This window comes from Equus quagga, chromosome 14 (genome assembly GCF_021613505.1).
Source record: "Equus quagga isolate Etosha38 chromosome 14, UCLA_HA_Equagga_1.0, whole genome shotgun sequence".
NCBI lineage: Eukaryota > Metazoa > Chordata > Mammalia > Perissodactyla > Equidae > Equus > Equus quagga.
The window spans coordinates 74,241,348-74,250,628 of NC_060280.1; the positions used below are offsets into that span (position 1 = coordinate 74,241,348).

A 9,281-nucleotide genomic window follows, 5' to 3' on the forward strand; every position below is an offset into this window, starting at 1 on the left:
AAAACCCTCCCTAAAATATACAAACGAAACAAAATCTAAAATAGATTCTTTTGGCTTTACATTTGAGTTCCACCAATCTTCCAAGAATTGGTCATCTCTACCTTTTGAAAAAATTTCTAGGAAATAGAAGTAAAGCTAAAGCTAATCAAGTAATTTGACTCTAAATTTAGATGATTATAGTAAAAGAGAAAAAATTGTAGGTCAGTTATTTATGACTATAAATGCATGATACAAAATAAAACATTGGCTTCAGAACTGAAAAACAAATCTCAAAATAATGCATGGTAGATGAATTTCAAGATTATACCTGGAGATCCATGCATGGTAAACGTTAGAAGAGCTATCAGTCAATTCACATCACATCAATATCCTAAAGAAAATAAACCATATGATGATCTCAGTTGATGAAAATATCATTTTATGAGCTTCAAAACCTGTTTATGAGCAACAAAAAAAGCTTCAAGGGAAACTAGAAATAAAAAGGAATTCCTTTGCTTTGTGAAGATCCACCAGCCCTCTTTAGCCATCAACACATTTCTATAGCAAATTGTGGGTTTAATAGAGGAAAGTTTTCTTAGTTTAGTTTAGGAAAAAAAGAGAAGGATCCTAATGAAAAACCACTAGAGTGCATTTCAGGTTCAGATTGTCTTCAACTCAGAAAACACAATTGATTTATCCAGCAACAATTTATTGGAAATTATGCAAAACTGAGAGAACAGCAGTATGCACATTAGGAGCTTCACAGAAACCTGGAAACCCAAGAGCAGCATCCAATGTAACCAGTAATGGCACACAAGTCACATTCCAGTCATGAAGTTGATGTGACACTGACGTGAGTATGCGTTATAATATTGCAGGGAAACCACCAGGTTTGGGATCCCCCAACTTAAATATGTGCTACCAGGTATTGCAGTCTTTGTGAGAATAAGTGACTGTCAGGTTCTTGAGTGTAGTTGTTGTCTATAAATTACAAGTTTTGCAAGAGTCTTCATGATAGTCAAGTACAGCAGACATTAGAATATTCATGTATCAGTATTCAGTACATGGCAGGACATTCTTTCATTTTCAGGATTGATGCTGCAAGAACTTTAAGTAAAGGTTAGTTCCTTAGGCTAGAGAAGGGATTCACATTCCATCTACCAAATGTTTCTTTCATGTTCACCCATTGATACTTACGAATATTTCTCTGCCACATAATCTGTATACCTGTGCCAGATATTTTCTTAATAAATACAGTAAGACTCTCAGGGTGAGGATTCTAGGAAGATGGGAGAGTAGGAAGCTCTAGGAATCTCTCTCTCCACTTAGACAACAATCACATGAGAAGAATCTGTCTGATGGAACTATTTTGGAGCTCTGGAGTCTGTTGAAGGCTTGCAACTTCCAGGGGAAGGCTTGGACAGTAAAGTGAATTTAATTTCAGTCAATTTCAGCTCTTAGCATAGTAACAGCAACCCATCCTTTTCCCCCAGTCCTGTGGCAAGCTGCTCTGCACATGTTCCTGGAGTAGACTGCACACAGCTTGCAGGAGATAGGATGGGAAAAAAATCTCTGTCCTCCAAATATCAGGAATCTGTACTCTGATTGCTGATTGATCCTGCTGATCAGAGAGGTGCAGACAAAGAGGTGGGTAGCCATTGTTGTTGCACCTACCCACATTGGTGCAATGCCCTCACCCTTTGGCTGAAATGACTTTCAAGGGAGTTGTAGGACCACATTTTTTGGTGGGGGAGCCAGACATTAAAGACTAGGATATTCAAGAGTAACTGCATATACAGGGAAAATGAGAAAGGGATCATGCATGCCAAGGGAAAGTCACTAGCTTGGAAAAGATCTGAGAAGACTTTAAGTTTACACCTCAGGCAGATCCTTGGCAGAGAGAAGCCCACAACAATCAAAAACCCAAATCAATAAACCAAAAAACCTATGAAAGTCAGATTCTCCTCCTTTTCCCTGGGATAATGGGGGAATATGATTTCCAGAATTATCAAATTTTTAGATACAAATGTCCAGTTTTCAACAAAAAACTCACATGGCATAAAAGAAATAAGAAATTATGGCTTGGTAAAAGGAAAAGAGTAAATCAACAGAAACTGTCCTTGAAAAGATATGATTTCAGATCTACTACACAAAAACTTTAAAATGACTGACTAAAAGTTGCTCAAAGAACCAAAGGAAGACGTGGAGAAAGTCAAGAAAATGGTGTATGAACAAAATGGACATATCAATAAAGAGATAGAAAACCTGAAAAGAAACCAAAAGAGAATTTCTAAAGCTGAAAAGTTCAAAACTGAAATCAAAAATCACTGAAAGAATGCAAAGACAGATTTGAGCAGGCAGAAGAAACAATCAGCGAACTTGAAGATAGGATAATGGAGTGTATCTAGCCTTAGGGGCGGGAACAAAACAGGTTGAAGGAAAGAAAACAGGGCCTAAGGCACCTATGGAAACACCTTTAATCAGACCAACACGTGCATTATGGGAGTCCCAGGAGGAGAAGAGAGAAAGAAAGGGGCAGAGAGAATATTTGAAGAAATAATGACTGGAAACTTGGCAAATGTTATAAAATATATGAATATAAACATTCAAGAAGCTCAACAAACTCCAAGTAAGATGAACTGAAAGAGACTCACTACCAAGACATATTATAATCAAACTTTCAAAAGACAATGACAAAGACTGAATCTTGAAAGTAGCAAGAGAGAAGAAACTCATCACATTCAAGTCCTTTGATTAAATTATCAACAGCTTTCTCATCAGAAATTTTGCAAGCCTGAAGAGAGCAGGCTGATATACTCAAAGTGCCAACAGAAAAAAAAATCTATTAGCCCAAAATTCTATAGCTGGCAAAACTGTCCTTCAAAAGTGAGGGAGAAGTTAGGGTACTCCCAGATAAACAAAGTTGAGTTAGTTCCTTATCATTAGACCTGCCCTGTAATAAGTGCTCCGGGGAACACTGCAAGATGAAATGAAATAACACTGCATGGGAACTTGAAGGTGTATGAAGAAATAAGGATCTCATAAAGAAAAATACAGGGCAATTATAAAACCTAGTACTATTGTAACAATGGTTTGTAACTCCACTTTTAGTTTTCTACAGAATTTAAGAGACTAACGCACTTAAAGTATTATTATTTTGTTTCGTACATACAATGTATAAAGATGTAATTTTGTGGGGCCAGCCCCATGGCCAAGTGGTTAAGTTTGTTTGCTCCGCTTTGGTGGCCCGGGTTTCGCCCATTCAGATCCTGGGCACTGACCAAGCACCACTCATCAAGCCATGCTGAGGCGATGTCCCTCATAGCACAACTAGAAGAATCTACATCTAGAATATACCACTATGTATTGGGGAGCTTTAGGGAGAGAAAGAAGAAGAAGAAGAAGAAGAAGGAGAAGGAGAAAGAGGAGGCAGAGGGAGGAGGGGAGGGGAAGGAGGATGGGAGGAGGAGGGGAGGGGGAAGGGAGGGGGAGGGTAGGAGAGGAGGAGGAGGACGAGGAGAATAAGAAGGTGAAGAAGAAGAAGAAAAGATTGGCAATAGATGTTTGCTCAGGGCCAATCTTCAAAAAAAAAAAAAAAAGGTATAATTTTGTGATATCAACAACCAAAAGTGGTGGAGAAGGAACTGTAAAGAAGTAGAGTTTTTACATGTTATTGAAATTAATCTAGTATAAATTCAAATTAAAGTGTTATAATTTTAGGATGCTGAATATAATTCCCAGGGTAACCACATGGAAAATAGCTACAGAATATACACAAAGCAAACAAAAAAGGAATTTAAACATTTCACTACAAAAAATCAACTAAACACAAAAGAAGACAGTAATGGAGGAATTAAGGAATTTCTGTCACGGCATACAGAAAAGTACATTTACAATAGCATCAAAAAGAAGAAAATACTTAAGGATTAACTTGACTAAGGAAATGAAAGACTTGTACAATGAAAATTACAAAACTTCGCTGAAAAAAATTAAAGATGTAACTAAATGGAAACACATCTCATGTTCATGAATTGAAAGACTTATTATTGTTAAGATGTAATTATTACCAAAAGTGATCTACAGATTCAATGCCTTCCCCTAAATCCCAATGATATGTTTGGCAGAAATAGAAAAACTCATCCTCAAATTCATTGGGAATCTTAAGGACCCAAAATAGTCAAAACAATCTTGAAAAAACACAACAAAACTGAGAGATTCACACTTTCTGATTTCAAGTTTACTACAAACCCATAGTAATCAAAACAGTGTCGTACTGGCATAAAGACATAAAGGCCAAAAGAATAGAATAGAGGATCCAGAAGTAAACCCTCGAATATATAGTCAAATGATTTTTTTTTGAAGATGGGCCCCAAACTCACATCTGTTGCCAATCTTCCTCTTTTTTTTCTCTCTCTAACGCCCCAGTACATAGCTGTGTATCCTAGTTGTAGGTCATTCTAGTTCTTCTATGCGGGATGCTGACAGTATGGCTTGATGAGTGGTGCATAGGTCTGCACCCAGCATCCCAACCGGCAAAGCCAAACGCTTGGCCATGGGGCCGGCCCCTCTAATGATTCTTGACAAGGGTTCTATGACTATTCAATGGGGAAAGACAGTCTTTTTTAACAAATGGTGTTGGGAAAACTGGATACCCACATATAAAAGAATAATGCTGAACCCTTACATAACACCATATATGAAAATTAACTCAAAATAAATGAAAGATCTAAATCTAAGACCTAAAACCATAAAACTCTTAGAAGAAAATAGGGCAGAAGCTTTACAACACTGTATTCGGCAATAATTTCTTGAATATGACATCAAAGGCACAGGCAACGAAAGAAAAAATAAAGTAGACTCCATGCAATTTAAAAAAAATTGTGTATCAAAAGACATTACTCGGCCACCGCAGCCGGTCGCCACCGCCACCGCCACCGTCACCGGTAGCTGAGAGCGAGCGCCCAGGCCGCCGCCACTCCCCGCGCACCGCTGTCCACCCCCGCGGGTGCAGCGTCCCCACAGGGTCGCAGGAGAGTCCACCACAGCCAGCTCACTGTGTCCCGTCCTTTCCTATCGGACACCCTCCTTTGTCATGCCTACCTTTTTTGAACAGTTGTACCAGATTGCTCGTTTAGAAAGTGGATGTGCGAGGGAACATGTCCAGCGTGTCCGAGGAGAGGAGAAAAAGGCAGCAGAACGTTAAGGAAGGACTGCAGTTGATACAATCACCGCTGTCATATCCAGGAACACAGGAACAATATGCGGTATGTCTACGGGCGCTGGTGAGAAATCTTTTTAATGAAGGACATGATGCATATGGAGAATGTGATTGGAACAGCTCACTGAGCCAATCCACTGGAAGCTTTGAATATAGGTAGTTATGCAAAGTCTGAAGAAATTTTAATCCCTAAAGAAATAATTGAAAAACTACATATAAATCATATTGCTTGCTATTCTAATATGGGTTTCCATGATAAATGTTTAGAAGATTGCGATACAGTCCTCAGTTTAAATGCCAGTAACTGCAAAGCTCTGTATCAGAAGTCGAAGGCTCTGAGTGACTTAGGAAGATACAAAGAGGCTTATGACGCTGTAGCCAAGTGCTGCCCAGCGTGCCTCAGGGTGAACATGTAAGAAAACTAACTCAAGAACTAGCTCAGAAATTGGGATTTAAAATAAGAAAAGCATACGTTAGAGCCGAGCTCTCGTTAAAAGCAGCTCCTGGAAATGGGGCTACCAAGAACGAAGTCACATTTCTGTGAGGACCCACATTGCTCTCTTAGAGTGAGTTTTACAGATGGTTTCATAGTTTAGAATCCTGAACATACTATGATCCATTATTTGGTTTAATTTCTAGGCTTTGAACTGTTCTGTGGAAGATATTGAGCCAGATTTATTAACTCCAAGGCAAGAAGCAGTTCCCATTGTTTCTATACCCGCATCCAGTTTTTCTCACCAAGTTGAAAGAGAGCTGGCCTCAGTTCCTATTAAGCTCTTCAGTTCTATTTTGCCACTGCAAGTGGAAGAGAGCTCTCTGCCATCTACAGTGTTGGCAAATGGAAGAAAAATTCCCTTCACTATGCCGGAAGCTTTTTTAAATGATGGAGATGTGGTCCTTGGAGATGAAATAGACGACCTCCTTGATTCTTCACCTGAAACTAATGAAGCTGTTATGCCATCAGCTTTAGTCAGAGGACCCCTTCCGACAGCCACTGTCAGCCCTAGCATACCCTTTTCGGTGTCTCTGTTGGGCACCTTGCCCATTGGTGCGAGGTATGCTCCACCACCCTCCGTCTCAGCGCTGTATCCACCTCTGAGTTCATCCTTAGAAGATTTCTGTTCTTCTTTAAATTCATTTTCAATGAGTGAATCCAAACGAGATCTGTCCACCTCAACTTCTAGAAAGGGAACATCTCTTAACAGCAGTAATTCTTCCCTTTGACTTATGAATGGACCAGGCAGTCTGTTTGCTCCTGAGAGTTTCTTGGGGATTTCAAGTCACCCTAGAAATGACTTTGGAAACTTTTTTGGAAGTGCAGTTACTAAACCACCTTCATCAGTGACCCCCAGACACCCCCTTGAAGGAACCCACGAGCTGAGACAAGCTTGCCAGATCTGTTCTGTAAAATCAGGCCCTAAGCTAATGGATTTCACTTACCATGCTAATATAGATTATAAATGTAAGAAGGATATTTTAATTGGTAGAATAAAGAATGTTGAACTTAAATCATGGAAAAAAAATATGTCCATGACCAACAAAAACAAATTATGAAGGACCTTATTATATATGCACAGATGTGGCTGCTGAGGAGGAATGTAGGTATTCAGGCCACTGCACATTTGCTTACTGCCAAGAAGAGATAGATGTCTGGACACTGGAGCAGAAAGGGGCCTTCAGTCGAGAGGCCTTCTTTGGTGGCAATAGAAAGGTCAACCTTACCATGTTCAAACTTCTCCAAGAGCATCTGGGAGAATTTATATTCCTTTGTGAGAAATGTTTTGATCATAAGCCTAGAATGATAAGTAAAAGAAATAAAGGTAATTCTACTTCTTGTTCTCACCCAGTTACAAAGCATGAGTTTGAAGACAATAAGTGCCTTGTCCACATTTTGCGAGAGACAACAGTAAAATACTCCAAAATATGGTCTTTTCATGGTCAATGTCAGCTTGATTTATGTCGCCATGAGGTTTGATATGGCTGTTTAAGGGAAGATGAGTGCTTTTATGTGCATAGTCTTATAGAGTTGAAAGTCTGGATATTGCAGAATGAAACAGGTATCTCACATGATGCTATTGCTCGAGAATCTAAACAGTATTGTCAGAATTGGAAGCAAATGTTCCTGGAGCTCGGGTACTTGACAATCAAATAATGCCTGGATGTCTTAATATGAAGACAAAATTTTTGTGTTCTCAGTGTCTGAGAAACGGTCAAGTCATCAAGCTAGACAAAAACAGAAAACATTGCAGTGCAAAAGCAAGACATTTGTGGACCAAAGATCGTCATGCGATGAGAGTGATGTCTATTGAACGTAAGAAGTAGATGAACATCCATCCTCTCCCCACAAAGAAACAAATGCCTTTACAGTTTGATCTGTGCAATCATATTGCTTCTGGGAAAAAATGTCAATATGTTGAAAACTGTTCCTTTGCTCATAGTCCTGAGGAGTGAGAAGGGTAGACTTACGTGAAAGGCAATGGGACACAAGATATGGAGCAGTTTTATGAACTCTGGCTAAAGAGTCAAAAAAATGAAAAAAGTGATGATGTAGCCAGTCAGTCAAATAAGGAAAACGGAAAACAGATTCACATGTCGACAGATTATGCCGAGGTCACCATGGACTTTCACTGCTGGATGTGCGGGAAGAACTGTAATAGTGAGAAGCAGTGGCAAGGCCACATCTCCTCGGAGAAGCACGAAGAGAAGGTGTTCCACACGGAAGACGACCAGTACTGCTGGCAGCACTGCTTTCCAACAGGGTATTTTAGTATTTGTGACAGGTATATGAATGGTACCTGCACGGAAGGAAGCAGCTGTAAATTTGCACGTGGAAATGCTGAACATCATGAATGGGAAGAAAGAAGAGATACCCTAAAGATGAAGCTCAACAAAGCAAGAAAAGATCACTTAGTTGCCCCAAATGATAATGACTTTGGAAAGTATAGTTTTTTTGTTTAAAGATTTAAACTAATATGCTGGCTTTTATTTATGTTACCTAATCAGAGCATTGACCAGAAAAATCAATAGTGTTCTAAGGCACGTAGCAGAGAAGCTGTAGAATTTCTGCTTGTATTGGTGTCTGTCATGCCTCCTGAGCAGCAACCCACAGTAGGTAGGAAAACAGGCCGTTTGATGGGTCTGGCCATGCTCTCACGGCACCATTGGCATCAAGTGGCGAAGTGACTGCCACCCAGCTGCCATCTGTTGAACAGACTTTTGGGTGAAGTGTGTTGGGGAAGAGGATAAGGTTATGTCTAGGACGACTCCTTGAGTTGGTCCTTCAGATAAGAGCCATGATGATGGGAGAATAAACACTGTATTAGGATCAGAACACATGAGGGATGAAATTCTTTACACATTTTAAGTGGAACGAATTTGTTTAGTATAATAAAGTTTGCTACTTATCTGTACGTAGGTTGCTAAAAAGGATTTTCTTAACTCAGATTTTAAGCCAAATAACCATTTAACACTAGTATACATTAAACGGGGTATTTTTCTGTATTTGTATGTTTCATTATAATAAGGGAACTGAGGATAATGTGCATTGAGAATACTTTGAAAAATAATCAGTTGACTCAAATTTTACTTCTTGGTCTTTTGCTGTGGAAATGATGATTTTGAACAATTAAACTTGTACTGTTGGTATTGTGTAGTGTATGGACCAATATTGCCTGTAATAAAGATTTTATATATAGATGTCTTTAAAAAAAAGACACTATTCACAGAATAAAAAGACAACCCACAGAATGGGAGAAAATATCTGCAAATCATATATTTGATAAGGCATTAATATCCAGAATATATAGAGAACGCCTAAAACTCAACAACAAAAGCAAACGACATGTTTCAAAAATGGGCAAAGGACCTGAATAGATATTTCTTCAAAGAAGAAATACAAATGACCAATAATCACATGAAAAGACACTTAATATCACTAATCATTAGGGAAATGCCGATCAAAACAACGAGATACCACCTCACACCCATTAGGATGGCTGCTATCAAAAAACCTCTCAAAATAACAAGTGTTGGTGAGGATGTAGAAAAACTGGAACCCTTGGGCACTGTTGATGACATCGTAAAA

General features: G+C 39.0%; 1 pseudogene; it reads left to right on the forward strand.

Annotated features, from left to right (window-relative positions):
* Window positions 1-5,135: 5,135 nt before the first annotated feature.
* LOC124225891 (zinc finger CCCH domain-containing protein 7A-like) lies at window positions 5,136-8,168 on the forward strand (annotated as a pseudogene).
* Window positions 8,169-9,281: the final 1,113 nt, after the last annotated feature.